The 22,486-nt window shown below is 43.3% G+C and overlaps 1 protein-coding gene and 1 pseudogene across 4 annotated transcripts in view; both read left to right on the top strand.

Moving 5' to 3' along the window:
- Gfra1 (GDNF family receptor alpha 1) overlaps nucleotides 1-22,486 on the top strand; it is a 200,335-nt gene that overhangs the window by 99,457 nt on the left and 78,392 nt on the right. The gene's annotated exons all lie outside the window — the stretch shown is intronic.
- LOC117285330 lies at nucleotides 13,545-13,712 on the top strand (annotated as a pseudogene).

The raw sequence follows: 22,486 nt of genomic DNA on the forward strand, positions 1-22,486 counted from the left end.
TCCCAGCCCTCCCTTCACCTCCTCCTCCCTTCCCTATTTACAAAAACTTTATTTCCATTTTTTCATTTTCTCATATTTTTTTATTTTCCTTTATTTCCTTTCCTCTACCCTTCCCACTTCCCCTACACCTTTGGCCCTTTTCTTCCTATTTCACATTGTCAATTGGATTTTAGACATAAAGTTACCACAGCTGTTGAAATCAGGCCCCCAGAGAATAGATAAGCTTTCAGGGAAAGCTCTTTGTGTAGTGTCTTTTCCAATAAGCTCTTGGTTTTCTGGGCTCACTTTTTTGAACAATTAGGATCAAATTTACACAAACAGTATGGTTTGTTTCATTTGCTTTATTAGGATCAGGTTGTACAGACAGAGGCCTGTTGGAGGATAGGCTTCTGAGTCTCCTTAAATTTTTAACTCAAAATTCCCAAAGTTTTGATGAACACTGTGAGGTTCTCATTAGACATTTACTGAGCACACAACAGTCATAGGGTAGAGGGTGCGCATTTTAAATGCTACCAAAAGGCAGAGGATATGAAGCAACTTCTGCTACTTCACTCACTCATCAAGAATATGGCCTTTCTTTTATTTGATTCAACAGATAGCAGTTTAGAAGAGTAAATTGAGCCACCATTTGGTGAGTAAATATAAGGCCAGCTCACAGTCCAAGCATTTTCTGGGAATTATCTCAACAGAGCAGTTGACAGCCAAGAGTGAGACATTTGTGAGCGGTATAACCCAGAGAGGACTGGGCTGACCCTCCCTCTTCTCTTTTAATGTACACATCTAATAGATGCTAAAAAAATACAAATTAAAATTTCTCTTTGGATTTGTCTTAGTGGAATTGTACAAGGGGGTGATCAAAATAAACACAGAATGTTCAAAATGTAAATGTTTATTACAGTAAAAGACACACTGCAAGTGATCCCCTCATACCACTCCCCTTACTTTGAACACGCTTATCCAGTTGTTCCTGCCCCTTTCTGAAGCTGCTCTGGAAGTCTTCTTTCAAGACTGTCTTTATGTTGGGTGATCAAAAAAATATAGTCGATGTTGTTGTCAGGTGTCATTCAGTAGAAAGGCAGGCTTTTAAAAACATTATGCCGTGTCCTCATCTACTGTACCCATGGAACATGGCACCATGCAACTTCTGGCTCTTCCCCAAAGTCAAAATGACCATGAAAGATAAATGTTTCAAATAAATTCAGCACATCAGGAAAGCTATGACAATGCAACCTAGAGACACTCAAAAAGAAGACTTCTACAACTGCCTCAGAAGGAGTCAAGAATAAGGAGGTAAATGTGTTTGAAGTGAGGGGAAGTGTTCTGAAGAGTAGTGATGTAATAAAATTTTTAAAAATTTAAACATTCACTGTATTTGTTGATTACATCTTGAATGAAGACTTAAGACTCAGCACCTCATAGTGGATAACCCTGGTGATTCCCTTTTTCAGGTTCTAACCTTACATTGAGCTCATTGGATGCCTTTGATTAATGGGTGATCCGAATCAGCTTTGGGAGTAGTTTTTCAGTTTACCTTTGAACGTTTAGGATCCAGGCAAAAAATGAATTGTACTGGTCACATCAGAGAGCATCTTGGTGATCTTGGGGACACTAGATGCCATGGCCCCCCTTGGGAAATGGCCTTGGAGTTGTTCCGTGCCCTAAAGTTTCAGTTGGGATACAGCGGAGGCTAGGGCAACAGTGGGGTTGACAGAGGCAAGGGGACACAGCCAGGGAGTGGGGTTCAGCCCACAAGTCTTGCTGTGTGAAACCCAGCTCATCTCCCAGGGGCAAGGTACAGCTAACTGTCCCATCTGGATGGAACCTGTGTCTAAATTTCACCGCATTTTATTTTCAAAGGGGAATTGTTGAAGTGATCTGAAGTACTGAGAGGTTGTTTGCATAGCAGACTCATTGTGGGTTTTATATTTGAAAAAAATCTGATATGCATATAATGTGCATGCCGGATGCGAATGGCATCAAGAAACAGTTGGATCAAATAAAAGTAATGATGAATAAAACAATCCCAGGAGTAGCCAGTACACACGAAAGATGCAGCACTGGCCTCACAGCCTCTGCCTGACAGACAGCAGGAAGGGGATGCTCTCTGGGGAACTTAAAAAAGATTTCTTGCCCAGCCCCTTAGGTCACGTTTCCTCCCTCCCCTCTGGCCATAGTTGGTTTGAAGGAGACTTGAGCATTTACTTCAACAGGCCAGCTTGGGTGTTCTTCCTTTCAAGGCCTGGTGACCAACTGGAGGAACACTGGGGCCACAGGGCGACACAGCAGCGGGTAGACATTTGCAGAGAGAAGTAGTTTGCCCACAAGGACACTGGGCCAGGGCCACCCAGCATGGGCAGTGGTCACATGCTGTGCAACACATGTGTTTTGACCACTTTGAAAGGAACTTATGTGGCCTTAATCCCCTTCAGTCTTCTTTTGAAACCAGTGTGAACAGTATATAGTGGAGGGTACGATGGCCAAGGTTCTACAGAAGTCAGAACAATGGGGAGTACTGCTTTGTCCGTGTAACTTACTGGAAGGTCCCAAGTTCCTGGAGCACTGCCTTGGACTCAGTAGGCCTTTAATAAATAATTGTTGAATGACAGTCACACTTGCACACACCCTCAAAAAAGAAAATTCATGTGAAGTTTTGGACTACAGAGTCTTTTTTTGGGTTGATTTGTTTCATTCTTTGAGATTGGATCTCCTAGTGTTGCCCAGGCTGATCTCGAACTCCTGTGCTCAAGTGATCCTCCCCTCATTCTCCCCAGTAACTAGGACTACAGGTGCACAGTACCATGTTCAGCTGGACCATTGATGCTTAAGAAGTTCATAAGTTTGAAAAGAACTTTGCATTTGACATGAAAATTGGCTTTCATAGGTATTTCATAGCAGTAGCTTTACAGAGATCTTGGACAAAAAGCAGACAGAGTTCCTCAGATCCTATGTGGTCACTTGGACTACTTGGTACAAACACTGGTTCTTAGGATCTGCTCTAGGTCTGTTGCTTCAGGTTATCTTGAGAGTGGAGCATAAGAATCTCCATTTTAAATTCACTATCTCTGGTCTACTGTGCAGTGTAAAGACTGAGAGCTTTGGTCTTATGATTATGTCAAAAGAAAGTGTAACAAACACCGAGGAGGGGAAAAAATGAATTTGGTTACAGCTAGTTTTGAAAATGAGTGTTCTGTAAATATGCATACCAGACATTGGCCTGAGTCCACAGGAATCTTAAGAAGATTGAGACACTCAGCCCACTCAGAGCCTCTGACCTGGCTGGGGAGAAGATGGAGTAGAGATAACCATCGGAAAGAGTAAGAACGCGATGCCAGACTCTGTGTTAAAGTTGTTCAAAACGTGGGGTGAGGAGCAAAGGGAGGCCCTACAGTGCTGGACCTGCAGTGGTGGGCAGGATTAAATAATGGGCAATGGTGGGGATGTCAGGGACAAGTTCTGGGAATTACTTAGTGGGAGTGTTGATGTGGGAAGGCTTGAGGAGAGGTTGGCAAATTAGCAAGACCTTGGAAGTCTGAAGTCGAGAGAAAATGGTCATAGAATGCAAACAGTTTGACAGTCATCTGCTACTTAAAGGTTAAAGGAGTATGCAAAGACACAGTAGGACTTAAAGTTTAGGAGATTGTTATGATTGTTCAGTGGAGAAAATTTCATGGCAGGGTGTGGCTAAAATCCAAGTCTATGGAATGGAAGAACTAGCAGGAGAGATGAATGTAGGTGCTTCTTGTCCTGTGTCCCCTGTGTGATAGTGGAGCGGGCAGTAGGCTGGTGCCTGAAAGTGCCCAGGGAATGTGTTTTTAGAAGGGAACCCAAATGTGTTTATCCACAGCTGTGGTTAGATAGCTGCTCAAGAGTTACCACCCTGTGAGACAGAAGAAAGCACAACTTCGTATGATTTATAGCCAGGCCCTGTCATGAATAAGAGTAGGTTTTTCTCTTGGGACATCATCAATTTCACCAGAAGAGAAATTGACCAGACATTTCAAACATGCTAAAGTGACTTCTTCTTATTCACCACAAGAGAAGCATAGTTGACAGACAGACAAATCATTGCATCAGAGGCTGCGTATTTCTACTTTGACATATTTTAGGGACTAGGATGTGTTGAAGGCAGAAAGAGTTACACATAGTATGGTCACAGCAGAAACTGAGACTCTGCTTTGTTCAAAACTCACTCAGACTCAAAGATTCAGAGATTTCAGGAGCTCTGAGAAGGTTGATGTTTCCAGAGCATACAATCTGAAGGAGAATTATAAAACTCGATTATATGTTATTAAGAACTCTCTGTCCCTTGCAAAGCAGAACGAAAAAGCAAATGATGAAAAGGAATGCTATCTCCATACTTAAGAGGAGCAACAGTTTTCATGAGAAATGTACAAAAATATTCGTATAAGTAGTTTGCCTGCCATGCTTTTAAATGATCTTTCTGATAGTGGTCATCAGGAAGAAAATGAGTGCTGGTTTCTGGTGGTGGGGGTGGGTGGGTGACAAGATCTGTTTGGGCTTCAGCTCCACTGCTGACAACCCTGGGCTGCTGCTTTTTGAAAATGAAGCAAAGACCTTATTTTTCAAGTATAAATCATATGTGCTTTAATAGTATGAATTCTGTCAATTTCGTGCGTAGAATAAATTTGCACACGGTTTAACATAACACGAGTACATTAAGTAGAATCTGGCATTAAAAGACCCAACACCAAATGGGAACCCAAAAATAAATGCTCACATTCTCCCCCGAAGACCATTCGCTGTGAGGCCTTGGGCATTAATTTAACTGAATGAGGAAGCCACTGGGGCAGCTGTCGGGAGCTTATTTGATTTGTGAATAAACAATGCCTTCATTTTAAATGCTGTTCACCCTTACCCAAACCAAAGCAAGACCAACAGCACAAAAGAGGCTAATTGGTTATACAAAACTACTGAAAAGACAAAACAATCTGTGATCTTTGGGGTCAGCATTGGATTTTTTTTTTTTTTTTTGAGAAAAATGCAGAACGCAGTAGGTACTATAAACTTTTAAGCCCAGTGAATAAGATGAGGATGTGTGTTGCTGTTGATTGATACAGTGCAAATGAGGAGTTAGAGTAATCAGGTCACTCACTGGTCTGCTGTTTGGACCTGTCAGTCTGAATCAGGCAGCACGTTGTCCGTGGCACGCGAGGTCATCGTAACATGGAGAAGGGCTAGGAAGAGTGGCCCTCCTTTGTTGCTCCCTCAGGCACCTCCTGACCGAGTGCTGCTTAAGACTCGTCAGGAGTGAGAATGAGGTCAGCTCAAAAGAAGCACAAGGGGGCTGTGGCAAAGACTCAGTGACATTGCAGAGTGTAGTCTGTGTCACCCTGGTGCTGGGAGAGACAAAGGGACACAAACCCTACATGTTCACTTGATTGAAAATCCCTGAACGAATAGGGCTGTGAGGATGAAGTCTAGGCCAACATTTGAGAAAACAGTGACAATTGGTTCATCCAGGTCCACCCCCATCGATGGACACAAAGTTAAGAGTGTGTGTTCACCCTGAAGACAGAAGCTGAAAGAAACAGGCCGTGCATGTGGGGTTGTATACGTAGAGGTCTGTGCACTTGCATCAGGTGGCTGAACGCTGAACTGGTGAGGCAGCATGGCCTTGGGCTGGGGAAGGAGGACTTGTGGGAAAGGCAAAGCAATGTATTTGACCAGCAAATTGTATTTATTCACAAATTCGCATGAATTTCAAGATGCCGCTTGGCTTGGAGTCTGCACTTAGCCAACTGACAACCCAAGATGAAATGGCCCTTGAATGAAGGGTGCCGCTGGAAATCTGGATAAATTGTTTTCCGACAACGTCTACAATTTCTTGAGAACAAATAGGCTTGTCTGTACGTCAGCTTGTGCTTTGGCCGGTGGTGTTTTTCCTCCGGCAAGTGCCTGGTGTGTGGGCACTTAGCTGGTGTTAGATGAGTCCTAGCAAGGGCTGTTGGCGTGGACGGAGATAAAGAAAATGTTTGCATGAGTGCCCGTGAATATTTTTCTTTCTCAAATATGTGGGTTGATGGAGCATGGGGTTATTCCCTACTCGCAGGTTTTTAAAAATAGTATCTTCTTTCCAAAAGAGCCAAAGAATAACCAGAGATGCTCAGTGACCTTCTTTATGAGCAGGTTCCTCTTATGGGTCATTAGATTGATTTTTCTCATCCATACCTGGGGATATGAAGAGCAGGCCACATGGCCTTTCCCACCTTGTGGGCCAGGAGTCCTCTGCCAACATGAGCATGTAATAGTAAAGTGGTCAGCAGCCATGTAACCATTACAGAGAGTGAGGGCTCCCTAACCTTTTCCACTTGCAGGCACATGTTAAGACAGGCAGTCAAGAACCCAGATCTGTCTTTGTGATTCTAGTGATTTTGTTCATTCACCAAAGGCATGCACTGCACTTTCAAGAAATTCTTTTCTAAGTTAAGGTCCTTTTCTTAAAAATTGAGATCAAATTTGCTTATCGTGGAGCTCATCCCTTAATAGCTTTTAGTGCACACATAGGATTGTGCACCACAACACATGGGCAATCTATGATTTTCTTTTTAAAAATCTGTTTTATTAGTTGGAAGTTTTCAACTTGAGTCTTTTTCTGTGAACTTACCCACTAAGTGATCTGCCCGAGTGTGTGGTATGTGTAGGGAGTGTCTACACGTGTACATTCACGTTCTCCAGAGCCTCTGCAGATGCAATACCTTGACGTGGACAGGGAGGCCTGACCACAGGAGTTTGCTAAAAGGGAAACCCAGAGCCAGATGGGGAGGGAGGGCATCCTGGGCCTCTGGTAGCAGTCAGGGCTGTCCTAGCCCTCCAGCTACCTCCTGACAGTGATTACTGCAACACTCAAGGTAGTGGAGAAATATCCTCCCTGGACTTTGCGACTGGAGTTAATGCTACTCTCCAAGCTTCTGTCTCTTTCCATGGAGACCTTGGGTCCTGGCTCTTCTCTGGCTGGACTATCTCTTGCTTAGGTCCATGAGAAGAACCTAACAAGTCTAGTTGGATCAGCTGTAGCTCCAACACCTACTGGTGAAGCCAGTCTTGATGTCTTTTAGACTCTGGGAGAGCTGATAAAACACGATATGATCAGCACCTGGGATACTCCCAGAAGACAAAGATAGAAACCTCCAGCTGGAGAAAGAGTTGGCAAGCAAAACAATCTAGAGGAAGGACACAGGGTATTAGCTGAGGTTGGGCCTAAAATGATTCTATATATTTTAAGTGGGCCTAAAAGCTCCTCCTTGTTGGAACAGTGCCAAGTGGCCCATTTGCAGATTGGCCTACAATTGTTTCTGCTCAAGCAGCAGTAAAGTTGCATTGTGGGCATTTACTTTCAGGGCATAGTTGTAACATTTTGCTCCTTCATGTGAATAGTGTTGAATGCTCTCCTTATTACAGAAATGCTGTTGTTTCCACATTGGCTCTTCTAGAACATGGTGGGGCTCATCAGAGATGAGAATCTCTGTTTAAGAGAGTGACAATCTTGAAAATACCTAGTACGTCAGTACTGTGAGTCAGGGCAGAAACATTGGGCTGCAGAAATAGCTTTCCAGTGATCACACTAAGAAAGCCTAGAGATTAAGATGGTCATGAACAATTTGTTTTTTGTCCGACACTCACCCAGTACACATACATGGGGCACGGTGCATCAGGCTCACCTCTCATGTCCTGGTTGGCATCACAGCTCTTATTCCTGTCCTTGAGTTCAGCCTCTCAGATCCCATAGATGGAAATCATCTGGCTACTCTGGCTACCAGAGCCATCTTGCCAAAATTCCCCTGAGAAGGAGATGTGAGTCCTGGTATGCCGTGGTTTCTACTCTTATATGGATTTCCCATGAAGAGCTGAGCGGTAAATTAAGATCCTATAACCAAAGAATTAATAATTCATTTCTGTTATTGACAGGGGCTCTCCCTTTCAGGTATTTTGGGAACCCACGTTGGCGTGGGTAGAATTGAACGTGGCAAGTGAGTGGATATCCAGATCTATTCATGGCTGTTTGCCTGGTGGTCCCTGCCCCTTGGGAGTTGTCTAAATGCATGATTTGTTAAAGGCAGTACATCATTTTGTGAAACTTATATTGCCCATTAATTGGTCATTGATCTCCAACCCATTTAGGACAGTTATTCTCACGGATAATGGTATACCTTTGTCATATTGCATAACACTGAATCTTGGTTTATTGCTTGTGGATCATGGTTTCATCCCAGGTACCTGAATGACGTCTAATAACTTCTTACTGACATTCATCTAGCAGATATTTGTTGAGCATCTATGAACCGGGAGTGAGATGAAACGCCACAGACTTGAGTACCTAGAGATGTATAAGTGATGTTTGCTGCCTTCAAGGCATTTTCTGTCAGGAAATATGTGGAAATATGACACATACCCAAGTAACCATAATGAAAATGTGCCAAGCAACTTTCTTCTATAGTGTTAGCAGGAACGTAAAATGGTTACAAGAGTTTGGGGCAGTAATATGACAATATCTTTTAAAATTTAAAAATATCCTTTCATTTGACTCTGTAATATTTCTAGGAATTTAGTGTTTCAAAGTGTGGAACATAAAGACATAAATTATAGAATGCTTACTGCGACATCATTTGTAACAACTGATAATAAAACCCAAAAGACAGAAACCACAAGGCTTTTATGTCCAGCAGCGGGGGACTGGGGGATAAGTGACAGTTTTTACAGTGAAGCTGAGTGACGCTGAACCCACGGAGATGGCCGTTCTGTATGTTGACCAGGTAAAGTATCCCTGATAGCAAAGTCAGTTTCACCTGATTCTGTCTTAGACAAGAAAAAAGTTCTGTGTATTAGAATATGGTTCAGTCATCAGAATCTCTATGTTGCACATTACTGTCCCATGGGATTGGTAAACTGTGGAGTTGCAGGAGGCCTTCAGTTTCTGTTCTGTCAGTGGACGTAAGAGCGCTCCTAGTGGGTGAGGGAAAGAGGAGAATGTGCCAGCTCTTTGACCCTCTGCCTTCGTTGCCTGTGGCCCTCATGCCACACGGGTCGCCTGGTGGCCAGCAGAACAGGCTTCTGCCTGGGCTCCTGCAGCTGTGGTCTCTTGTTCAATGGTGAGGGCTGTGAGCAAGTAAAGTCAGTGCAGCTTATGGTACCTGTCCATAACTCTCGTTTCTCATCTCCTCCTCCGTGGGCTGACCCAGCTGGACCAGAACACAGGAAGCACTGAGCTTTGCACTCTGAAGTGAGCACCGTACTGTGGCAAGGGTTCTCTGACAGAGCCTTCTGTTCTCAGAACCACATTTCCCCTTTCCTGTGACATGTTCTGGGAGGCAAGGCGGGTGAGACAGCACAGTACTGCCTGGTTGAGGATACACCACCCAGTAGCATATAAAGGCTCTGACAAGTTTTGCAGTGGTGACAAGTACTCAGCTTCCTTTAAATCCAGTGGTACAGGTTTATGTGCAGGAGGAAACCTCCATGGGACCTTCATCTGTGTTGCACATCTGGGAACTTCTGGGTTAGAGCACTGGTTGGTCTAGATTCGGCCACAGTGGGGTCCTCCTTCTCTGCCTTCCACAGAGAAAATGGGTCAGAAGGCAACTAAGGGTGATTCCTAGGAGTGAACCCTGACTTTAGTGGCTATGAAGCCTTGTTAGAAACTAGTCTGTTTTTCCTCCGCCATTTTGGTTTGTACTTACCTATACTTGCTGATTTGGGTTTTAGTTGGATTGTCCATATTTGAATATACCCAGGATACATGTTGACTTGAAAAAAAAAGTAGGCATGACAAGTCACTGATATGGAGGATGGGCAGCCCAGAGGTCCCATGTATGTGGGTGGTGGTTGGGGGGGACGCTGTCTCTCCCTCCCAGGGGGAAATGTTGCTGGAGCTTCAGCACTGCTAGCTGAACTGCAGGCTTCCTATGCCCATCTGGGTTTGCTGGTTGGCATCTACTGCCTCTGCACCCATGCCAGTCCCCTCTGGTTTTGGCTCCAGATTTCTGCAGAAGACTCATCATTCTGCTCACTCTGAATGCCTCTGGCAGAGGGGAGTGTCTGACCAACACCTTGATTTTTGGTGGTTTCTGTCATCCCACTGAGCAGTAGCTGGACAGTTGTGTCCTTAGGTTGGCCCTTTCCACCTGGCACCACTGGCTTTTTCTCTGTAGTAGGGTCGGCTTTTCTGCATATTGACTATACTCCATGAAACCAGCCCTCCTCCTGCCTTACACTGGGGGCTGGGGTGTAGCTCCAGCTTATCTAGAGCAACCACTTTGAGCCTGGAGAGTTTTGTCATGAATGAAATGGAGAGATGGCCATCTTTTCTGCCCACCTTCCAAAATTTTTGCCTGATCATTCATGTATTCAGTGAATATCTTTTAGCTAGGCCTTGTGCCCAGCCATGGCCCCAGGCCACATGGAGCTTACCATCTGGGTATGATTATGTCTCCTCTGAATGCACTTGGTGATCCCAACAGCCAGGGAGACCTTCACTCTTGGGGTAACTCTCATTAGTTTGTTTTCTGGGTAGCAAGGTGATTAGAATATGGATTCCATCTTCCAGCCTCATTCCTGGCTGTTTACTATTTTCAGAGTCTGTTGGTCTAGTCTATGGCCTCACCACCCTGAACACATTCAATCTCGTCAGAGTGTATCATTCTGCCTCTGCTGTGGGAGGGCAGTGGTTTGGTAGGAATTCTGGGTCAGCACAGTTTAGGGACCATCCTGATGATGGGAGAATGACAAGCCTTATACAACTAGGACTAGAAAGACCAGGGTTTCTCCAAAGAAAGTTTCCCAACCTGCAAGTTTATAAAGCAAGGACTGGAAGACTCCTGGGTGCTCAGATTGCCATGTATGTGAAAAGCTAGGAGTCCATTGAGCATATCGCAGATGTACCCTATTGCCAACCCTGAGATTCAAGATGAGTTAGTGGATTGTATTAATTCATTCTTTAATTAATTAATTAATTGTTCAGGGTGTCATCCATTGTATACCATACTGGGAATATAAAACTTACTAAGGTGGAAGCCAAGGGTGGTGGCAAATGCCTGTTAATCCCAGCACTCTGGGAGGCTGAGGCAGGAGGATCCCAAGTTTGAGTCCAGGCTGGGCAATTTAGTGAGATTCTGTGTTAAAATAAACACATAAAATGAAAGGTCTAGAGATATAGCTCAGGGTGAAGGTCCCTGGGTTCAATCCCCAGTACCAGGAAAAAAATAAATAAATAAAAGCTTACTTAAGTGATCCTGTAGTAAGGAACTCCCCATTTAGAGGAGAGACCAGACCTGTTAGCAGATACTGACAGAGGTACCATTGGTGCCACGGTGGTGGTTTGCCCAGGCCCTGGCAGGTCCCAGTGGGGCATGGGTCGCCTTTGGAGGAGAGGGAAGGTTAGTGAAAATAGGCAGTGAGTACTTGTCCTGCAAGCGTATAGGAAATAACCCAGAGGACGAATAGAACCCAAGGCTTGGGAACAGTGTGTAGGAAGACTTGAGTGAGCAGAACTCTGAACCCTTCCAGGGCTGGAAGGTCCAAGTCTGTGGGCAGAGATGCTGCCAGTGCCAAGCAGAAGTTCAGAGCGGTGCGGTTAACGGTGTGCTGGCCCTCCTGTACATCAGGTATGCAGCTCTGGCAGCTCTTACGTGCTGGACCCTTGGAATCCAAGCTGAGGTTACCCAGCAGCATTTCCTCCATAAGCTACTTCCAAACTTTGCTGCTCACTCACACATGCACCCAGAGAGCAAATACTAGAGAAAGTGTTTGGATTAACCTTTAGCCTACATTTTTAATATTTGAAAGCACCTTTTCACTGTGTTCTCACCTTATTCATTCCACCTGGGAGAGCAAGGCGAGCTGCAATTGAGTCCATTGTTGGCTGATCATTTGGAGGCAGCTCTGTTGCTAAACTCTGCAGAAGGGTTATTGGGCAGGTGAGAATGGCTGGTTATAATTAGCTGGCGTTGGTAACGTTAAGTTCACCGGTGAGGACACTGGCTGGCACTGTCGACGGGGAGGAGATAACGAACTCTCCCCCTAGTTTGGAAACACAATGGGTAGAACTCAAATTAGAGAACAAAAGGGAAGCAGTGTAAAGCCTGCAGTGAAGTATCCTATCTAATTGGGTTTTACTTCCACAATAGCGCAGATTAAATGCAGAGCGCCAACTTAACCTTTCCATTCACTGCCTTTGTCAGCCAGAACCAGATGGTTAACATGATTTATAGTTTTGTTCTCATTGTAGTTCTTCACCATGTAATTGGAATCAGAAGATCAAACTGTTTTGTAAACAACATGGAAATGAGGTGTTTGCTTTATCACTGAATAAAATAAATAAAGAATAGATGTGGACAGTGTATGTGTTCTCTTGAACCAGAAACGCACTGCGTGGGGACATAAGCACAAGACCGATTGATTTTTTGAAACAGTTCTACTTGTATTCTAACATTTAGGGCTCTGTATGTGAAAGGTTTATCAATGCATGTAAATATCATTTGTCCTCTGAATGAGACATGCAAAATAAAATTCTGGGTAAATTCTTCAAAAAACTGAAGAAAATCATTTAAATCCATAACTTCATTTGAAATCGCTCCTAATGATCTGTAATTTCCTCCTTTTGAAATGGTCCCATTACATTAATCAGATTGATGTAGTGGTGATAGATTATTCTCATTAAAAGGAAATACTCTTTTGTTGTCCTTACCAATCCACCCTCTAGAATCTCTAGCCAGGAGTGATTTGGAAGACTGTGGCTCTTGGTTTGATGTTGGGGTTCGGAGTTGCTTCCTTTGAGGGCTGAGGAGGCCATTTGTGTGTGGCAATAGCATCTCCTTTGGCACCTGCTCTAGGTGAGGTGGGTTTATGTGGTCCACTTGGGGCTACATGGGCAGTGGCTTTGTTTCCCGAAGTTTGCTTTCAGCTTGGAGAGCCTGTCCCAACAGAAGGCTTCTCCCTTTCCAGTTGGCCAAATTCAACAACCAGAACTGGTCTTTATAGCCATCTATCTTTTTTTTACCAAGTCCATAGATATCTGTGGCTCTTGCTCTGCCTGTAGCTCCAGCGTGCGTCCAGTGTGATGATTTGGTGTTTCAGAAGCAGGGCTCTTATACACTGGGCAGCCAGACCTTCAATTTGTCATGAGGTGCTAGGGGAGCCATTGTGTTCTCCTCATTTTCTGAGCACATGGCTTTTTTAGTTTTGCTTTTGTTACCGTGCTTTGCTAAACCTGACCATGCTTGAAGGATAAAAGTTGCTCGGCAACATATAAAGACATATTCTGTAATTTTTAGTCCATTAATGGTTGGCAGTTTCTGCACTCTACGAGGCAGTTCTTTGTTTTCTCAGCCCCTCTCCCTTTCTCTCTCTATATGGTTTGAAGCAGATCACTCTCAAATTGGGACAGCCCATGAGCACAGTACGAGTGCAAATCAAGTGGGCAGGTAGCGTTTGTTGCTTGTCTCTCCCTCCCTTCACTAGATAATGAAAGATTTAGAAGAACTTGAAACCTTCTGTTTAGATGAACACTGTCATTGTTAAAAGTGTAGGCAATCACTTCTCAGCCTTTTGGCTGAGATCAAGTGTAAAAGGTATAGGGACCCAAAACATTGGTTTTGATCCACTTTGCTCTGCCAGTCATCAGCTTCATGACCTTGGGCAAGAGATTTTACCCATTTTAAACTTATTTCTCTATTTTTAATAGGGGAAGAATAATACATATCTCATAAGGTTGCTATGAAGATGAAATAAGATAATGACACATAAAAGTTCTGAGATGCTACTAACACTAGTGGTATTTTTTAAATGGAACTGAAAATGGCAAGTGCTGTGGTTTTAATATATCTCACACGTAAATACCCACTCTAGAAAGGAGATAAGGCTGGGGACAGTTAATTGTGTTTTCTGAAGAACTCCTAGCAGGATCACTCTGAATCAGGCCTCTCCTGTGTGTGAGCTGCTTCCCACGGAACCCTTGGCAGTGGTCAAGGGCGCAGAGGTCAAGGATTTCCAAGCTCAGTGGCTGCCTCGGGCAGGGTCCGGGCTGTAAGCACAGATGCAGCTCCATCTTCTCAGCTCCAGCCTGGGACCTTGTACCCTAGGTGCTCAGCAAGTGCTTGTGCTGAAGGTATCCGGAATTCATTATTTTTTAAAATTAACTTTCATTGACCTTCAGAGATAATGAGCAAGTCACGCGTATATAGGTAGGTAATCAAAGGCATCTTAATCAAGAGATAAGACATTGCCAGGATTCAGAAGCCTTCTCCTTCTGCTTTCTAGTCACTGAGCCCCAAAGGTAGTCTCCATTCTGCTATCAGTATAGATTAGGCTTGCTTGTTTGAACATTATATAGGCAGAATCATATAGTATGTGCTTTTTGAGACTGGCTTTCTTTCTTTAACATTATTATGTTCAAGAGACTCATCTATATTGTTGTATGTAACAGTAGTTTGATTTTCATTGCTGTATATTATTCCACCACATCACACAAAAAAAATTGCAATTTATCTACTCTACGATTGTTGGACCATTGATTATATCTAGTTTGGCACTATGAATAAGGTAGCAATAAAAATTCCAGTATATGCCTTTTGGTGAACACATATATAGATTTCAGTGGACTACAGTTGCTGAGTTCCTTGTTCTGTTCAGCTTTAGAACTACCAAAGAGTTTAATTTTCTGAAGTGATTGTCCAATTGACATTTTCCCAGCAGAATATGAGTGTGCTGGACATTTCCTGTCCTCAGTCATGTTTGTTTTCATTTCCTCTCTTCTTCATAGCCGTCTCAGTGGGTGTGTAGTGGTGCCTCATTATGGTTTCATATTGCCTTCCCCTGATGACTAATGATGTTAAGCACCTTTCCTTTTTTTTTTTGCCATTTGAATGTTTTCTTTTGTAAAATGCACGTGTGAGTGTTTTGCTTACTGTTCTACTGGGTTGCTTTTTCCTTTTTTGATTGATTCATAGAGAGCGTGTAAAATCTGGATGCAAGGCCTTTGTCAGATAAATGTCTTACAAATATCTCCTCCTACACAGTAGCTTGCCTTTTAAATTCTATCATTTGATGAACAGAAGTTTGTTTGTTTAGTTAGATTAATGAGTTTTCCCATATGTTCAGTAATCTTTTCGTTTTGTTTGAGGAATCTTTGCCTACTGTTGTGTAGATCATCAACACACTGGCCTCTCAGCCTCAGTTTCAGGAACTCCCCCATGCGTACTCGAAGCTGAGGGTTTTACGTAAAATGACATAGTGTTCACATAAAACCAACACATACCCTCTTGTATACTTTAAATCCTCTCTAGATACTTGTAATACTCAATACGGTGTAAGTAGTTGTTACACTGTTCTGTTTAGGGGATAATGACAAGATAAAGAAGCTTATATGTTTGGTACAGATGCAGTTTTTTCCAATATTTTCCATGCTAGTGGTTGAATCCAAAGATGCAGAACACAAGTCTTAAGAGGTCCCACTGTATAGTTTTCCATTTTCTAGAAGCCGTATTATTTCTGTTAGTAGAATTACTACTTCTATAACAACTCTGCAATACATGGAAGCCATCCTAAGTAGTGTCTTGAGGGGATGGAGGTTTGAGTATTTTTCTAAGCAGCAGGTCCCACCCACCCTGGCAGGAGCTCTGGGCTTGTTGCTGTGGGTTGTATTTGATAAAGCCTGTTGCTCTAGGAAGGCCAGTCTGACCCTGACCCTGACCCTGGTATTCACAGGAGGTCTCGCTTCTCATGTCTCCTTGTCCTCATTTGTAGAAGCTTGCTGTTGCCTTCAGAGTTCCTGGGGTCTCTGGAAGAGGCTTTGGTGGGAGTGCAGCAGTGCCCTGACCCATCTTGTCTTGGCATTTTCTGAGAACCTTTGTGTTCAGCTTCTGGACTTGGCCTTCTGGTTCTCAAACTCCACAGATAACTTGCTTTGCAGTGTTAAACACATCACTTCACTGTCCTGGACCTCTTTTTTTTTTTTTATTTGTAGAATGACACAGAAGGCAGAAGCATCACAAGTACTTTCTTTTTGGATGGGTGGACAGATGCATGAATGGATGGTTGTATTAACCATTAAATAAAACCAAGTTTATAGTGCACTGACTCCAGAGTTGACACATAGTCCAGTGCTCGATAAAATTTCCTTTTTTCTAACAAACACTAATTACTTGCTGAATATTAAAATGTCATTAGTTTGGTGAATCTAGTGCAGTACATATTTAAATAAATCTAAATTATGTTAAGGAGTCCACAATACAGCTTCGACTTGTGATTAGAGTTGCAAATGTGTGGGATTTTCAGAATCGCACAAAAAATAAAAGTCTGTGCCTTGAGGCTTGCTGCAGACTCCTGAACACTGCAGCAGTAGATGTGCTGCTTAGGAGGTACCTTTTGGCGACCATTTTAAACAATGATTACACAGCAGAGGGTGCTGGCTGGTAGTGTAGGCTCCACACTGTTATTCCCACTTCCTCTTCAAGACAACCTGACACCACCACACCCATCCATTCTCCGCCCAGCAGATGCAGTGGCCCGTTAAAGCATGAACCGGGTGGTGTCACTTCTCCATTTAGAACCCTCAAAGGATTTACTGTTGCACTTAAAAAATAATATCCAACCTCTTATCCCTGCTGTTGAGTCTGTGCATGATCTGGCCCTCGGCAGCCTGTCCCTTCTTTTTTCCTACTGTTTCCACCTCACACGTTGTTCACCAGACGCAAGAGCCCCCTTGCTCATTTCTCCAAACTTTCCAGCCTTTCCCTGGCCCCAGGTTCGGCTGATACCCGTAGCCCTTCTCCCTGACCTGGCTCTCTAGAGTAGAGCTGTAGCATCCACTCTCCTTGCTACCATGTTGTTATTCCCTTCTGTATAACAAATCTGGTTTATGTACTTGCTTTGTTTGCTTTGCTTCTTTCCCCTATTGGAACCTAAAATTTAGGCTTCATTTCTGGAACACATTTATATAAAAGTTCAGTAAACAAATGAGCATTTGTTCTTAGCTTCAGTCCAACCTGGATTTTAATACCAAGAGTCTGCCGGGTCTCTCTCATATTGTGTATATCTTCCTGCCTTCTTCCCTTAATAGCCACCATGTCCATTTTCTCGGCTCCCTTGAATGTCATTTCCAAATTGCAGATGGGCCCTCTTCCCTTCTTATTGGGTGGGAGTTTATATTACAGGCTGTCATTTCCAAGAGGCTCCATTGTTTCTATACAAGTCTTCCCTTAAATCCCTTTTAACAAGTGACAGAGTTTCCTGCTGCAGTCTCATACTAATGATCACTGGTGACCTCTCTCCAAGGGAGGAGTTCATGGTTATGAGATAGTGGCTGTCTTTCACTAGTTGGGCTTCTAATGGGTGTGGAAGTTCCTAACATCCTTCCTAGGGGCTTCCTCCTATCATCAGTGCAGTAATAAAAACTACCAGGGCTTCTCTTAGAGTATTTCATGGTCAGCAGTCTCTTGGGTAAGGATAATAGAAACAGATTCAACTTACCTAATTCAGAAAGAGGAATAAGAATTCAGGTGTGTCCATGGAAACTGAAGAGCAGAAGGCACATCTGGGACTTATAAGGCTGGATATCTATTCTAGGATTAAGCAATCCGTAGAGAAGATCCACACTAGGTTTCCCAGAGACAGTATTGGTTTGATGCGAATGATTGTCCCAAGCTTCATCAGATGTGGCTGGCAGAGTCCTCCCTGGGGATGTGAAACAGTTCTCAGGGAGCTGTGGGCTGTGCAGACACCAAGAAGGGCAGGCACTGTGCAACTCTTCGGAGACCTTTCCAGGTCCCTCAACTACAAGTTGCCACATTGGGTAAGAACATCCATAGGGAGGGAGGCCAACCTGATCTGGAAGGAAATACTGTACAGTAGGGCTCTTCTTTAATGAAGAGCAGTGGGGCAGCTGGACAGCTAAGGAGGTGAGCAGAAGTTTTTATCAAGGTGGAAGGCAGAAGAGCCGTCTAGACCTCGTGCCATCATTGAGGTGGCTTAGACGTGGTGAGCCAGGTTTGAGGAAACAAGTGAGGAGGAGAGGAGTAACTAGTCCATTGGGAATTTAGCAGCCCCACAGGTCATGCTCGGGTATTCCTCTGCCTAAATAGAAGCTCTAGCCCCACCACTTCGACTTTCTGGGCCCCTGTACCGTCATTTTTAAAGTGGAGCAAACAGAGTAAGATAATGCACATGGGGTGCTTAGTTGATACTATACTGGATATGTAAGCACTCAGCAGTTATTAAATAATACAATGACTAACCACCAGGAAGGTGTAACTGTACCTTCCTGACCCCCAAAGTGATTCTGGGAGAGCAGTGTGGGAACATGTTAAGACAGGGGGCTTCTGCCCCGGCCCTGAGGTCCCGATTTCAAGGTTGAAATAACAGAGGGTTTATTTTTAATAATAAGTAAACCACACTCATATGTTGCCCAGCCCTAGGAATTAAGGGACTAATGACTTGTTTTTATATAACTAGAAAGGTACATAAAAGAAGTCCTAAATTAATTCTATCAATACTTTCATTTACCGTGCTGGAATATGTATTGTTAGGGCAAACTCAAACCATTAGGCAGATTAGTGGGTGAAATCTACCTGGATCGATTTGAAATGCTTAGAAATTTTTAAGTGGTAATGATATATCAAGAAAAGAATACTTTTATATTTCTGTAATCATAGGTGTCTTTTTGCAGGGGAAGATATTCCCTTTCTCCAGCGTGGAGTGAGCAGTTTGCGTGCACGCAGCTTAACACCCCTTCAGCTATGTGTTCCCTTTGATCCCTGGCTTATTAAAATATGCAAATCTAAGTTGTATCTTATTAATGTGATCCTTTGTCTTAAAGCTGTGGGGGGCTAAAAAATCCTTTTTTCTCTAACATATTTGGATTTTTAATGTGCAAAATAGGATGAGAGCTTGATTTTCCGCAGGACATATTTTCTAATCAACTGTTATGAAAGTTTTTTTTTTAATGTGCTGCTATTTCTTGCTTTCTTGGAATCCAATGAGATAAAGAGTAATGACTTCACTGTTATATGCCAAGTATTCTCAAGCATGTCAGACCTTTATTAATTTGCTATAACTTCTCCAGTACAGCAGTGACTCTGTCTTACAGGAATGTTCTGGAAGCACATCTTAAAGATGTGGCTAAGTTGAAGGTAGCTGGTCCACAGATTTCCTGGTGACCCCCGCAGGCTTATGGGGTACATGCATGTTGACAGTGCCCAGGCATCCCTTGTCTACATGTGAGCCTAAGTCTTTAGCACCGCTATGTCCTGTTATAATCTATTTCCTTAAAAATAAGGCGTTTGAAATGAAGTTCAACACGGGTCCCGTCAAGAGCACAGATGCATCAGTCTCATTCTCTCCATTGCTGCTCTCCTTGCTTCTCTTTCTCCTTTCCCCCTTCTCCCCATGCCCTGGAATATGCTTACTCTTCCTACTTAATGATTCTTTTTCTTAAAATCAAAGCTAGTTATTTTACAGATGCCATCCTGTGGAAATAGCCATTTTATATTTACAAGCTGTTGATATGTACCCCCTTGTAGAGCTTTTTCTGGAACAGCCTTGTGAGGAGGGAGTCTTGGCAGGGTAGAGAGGCAAGAGAGTGACTGGTTAGTGATAAAACTATCAGCAACCAACACCACTAGCGTGTTCCGTGTGCTAGGCATTATATCATCTCTTTTAGTCCTGCAAACAACCTTCGAAGGAGATTTATACTATTATTTCCAATCCCCATTGAACAGTTGAGGAGGTGGAGGCACTGCTGTAAAGTAACTTGCCAAAGTCACATGGCTTTACTTTAGTCCTGCAAACAACCTTTGAAGGAGATTTATACTATTATTTCCAACACCATTGAACAGTTGAGGAGGTGGAGGCACTGCTGTAAAGTAACTTGCCAAAGTCACATGGCTTTAGAGGTCAGAGTTGGGGTGCAGCCCAGGGATCTGGCTAAGTGGCGCTGCCCTTGACCACTGGGCACGACTAGTGTTTACTGGCTGTGGGAAGATTTGGGTTCTTCTCCTGACTGCCATTAGCTGGTTGTGGGCTCTCAGGTGCCCTGCTGCTTTTCCTCACCTTTAAATTAGCCCATTGGAGTAGATTACCTCTGAGGTCTTGTTTGAGCCCAAAGTTTTGTAATTTTTAACAATTATTTTAAAGAGTTCTGAGGTGACACCGGAAGATAAAGGGCAAATCCTGCCCCACCTCCCGTGTAAATCATGTTCTTTTTTTACCATACTAGATGAAAAGCACAGTGAAACCATTCCTGCTCTCACTTCTCCTATCTTTCATTTTAGGCAGAAATTGTTAAACCTCATATTCTAAAGAAGGCTGCCTGTGGCTTTTCGACACCTCCCGTGGTGTCCTCAGGAACGGATATCACGGGAGGCGAGCTTGTAGGTGGAACAGTGGAGGGTCTATTTTTAACAGGAGATCTTTGTAGCGTTGCTACCTCCTCCGTTGTCTACAATTCTAGGAAAGAGATCTCAGCTCTCCCTCATTCACAGATGCGGCATCGTGGTTCATAAAGGAAGTTCTTTATTGGCTGCTGTTGAAGTGTTTTACAAAAAGAAGTTTGATGTGCTCTGTGAGAGGGTGGCAGGTGGCAGCTTTTTGTGTCATTCTTTGACATGCGCCAGCCGACGCGGAGTGACATGTGCTGGCAGAGTCACGCTTGGTGCTAGTGATTTCTTTTGTCTTGCTAAGACAGGTAGCCTTTTCTGTGGGGAATCGACAGAAGGGGCATAAGCTGGTCTCTTTTGGAAGAAAGGGTGCGTCACCACATGCATTTTTAGATGCCGTGTGCGGCATGACCCTGCAGCTTCCACGGGCCTCACAGATACTTGACCTTTGGTGACTGTCAGTTGCCAAAGGAGCTAGCGGGTGTTCCTCCCTGCCGGGGCCAGGAAGCTCTCTGCAAGCCCTTTTGGCAGATCTCCCCCAGGCAAGTCCCCGGAGACCTCAGGATGCAAGCACACCAAGCATGTTCTCTATCTTTTAATAGAATATTTCAAATATACACACAAGTGTAAACAATATAAACATGCGTTCAAATATCCACAGATCCAACTTTATCTAACCTCAACATTTTGCCAGGCTTGCATCTGATATCTGTCTGTCTGCCTCTCTCTGTCTCTGTTTCCCTACTTCCTCCATCTCTCTCTCTCTCTCTCTCTCTCTCTCTCTCTCTCCCTCTCTCTCTCCTCCCTTTCTCCTTCCCTCCCTCTCCTCCCCTCCTCTCCCACCTCACCCCTCAGATCTCCAGATCCCCTGGGATGGATTTAGTGTAAGACTCATGAAGCTTAAGATTCTACCTCTCCTTCCCACACACGGTAGGAGAGGCCCCAGCGAAGAGTTGAACTGATTATATGGTCTTGTAAAAAGTTTGTAAAATTTGCAATAGTAAGAGATTTTTAGCTGCAGTGGCCAAAGTGGTCCCACTCTGGCCTTTCCTTCCCTTCACTTCCCTCTCTGTGAAGAAGGCTTGGACAGGTCTCAGATCTGCGAGCATCTGGCTAAGGGAAAGTTGAGTCTGGGGATACATTCAGTTTGGCTTTCAAAAAATATTTTCATGGAGCTCCAGTGATTTCTGTTTATTGTTAAATTACTGCTGAAGGTCTCAGAGGAACATTGTGGTGTGGCTTCCCGGACCCTCGTAAAGGCACTGGATCGGAAGTCACAGAAGACTAGGTCTAGATTAGTGTGCTCACACCCTGTGTTTTTGGATATTACAGGAGAAACACAGTTTAAAATGTACAGAGCCGGAAGCTAGTCTGTGGAAAAAACTCAAATCCTAAAATGTGGCAAATTAGATAGAAGAAAATTATTCTATTCTCACTCATACCTACTCAAATTGAAAATGTACTCCTGTCAGGAATGTACTTAATGCTGTAGCATATCGAGCTATAAATACATCACATTTTCCTGTTTGAAACTGCATTTTTTTTTCTTAAAGAGAGTCTCATATGATTAAAAAGAGGTAAGGGGAAAAAAATGAGAATCAAGACTTGCCAAGTAAAGGTACATGATCCCAACAATGAATGTAACTGTACTGTATCCCTAAATGTACCAATAAACTCACAAAAAAAAAAGCTTCCGGTCCCCAAAAACCTGGGTTCACTTAAATGATGTTTATCTTACATGTTTTTCTCACATGTTTTTTATATGTTCACTTTGTGTGTGTAAATAAAAATAGAATATTTAAATTAAAAAGTGTGTTACAGTATGACACTGCCATTAATTACCATCAAAATACTCCACCCTCATTTCAAACACACTTATCTCATCAGTCTTAGCTATGTATCTTTTACTGTAATATATTTAAAAAATGTAAACATTCACTACATTTCTCTATCGTGTGTGTGTGTGTGTGTGTGTGTGCGTATATATATATATATACACATACATACATACATATATGTGTGTTGGGTGTGTATGCACTTATTTTCTGTGTTTTTATTTGTTATGTAAATATGAGCATCTCTCTCTCTCTCTCTCTCTCTCT

Source organism: Fukomys damarensis, unplaced genomic scaffold (genome assembly GCF_012274545.1).
Source record: "Fukomys damarensis isolate Sample0158 unplaced genomic scaffold, DMR_v1.0_HiC HiC_scaffold_8, whole genome shotgun sequence".
Classification (NCBI taxonomy): Eukaryota; Metazoa; Chordata; class Mammalia; order Rodentia; family Bathyergidae; genus Fukomys; species Fukomys damarensis.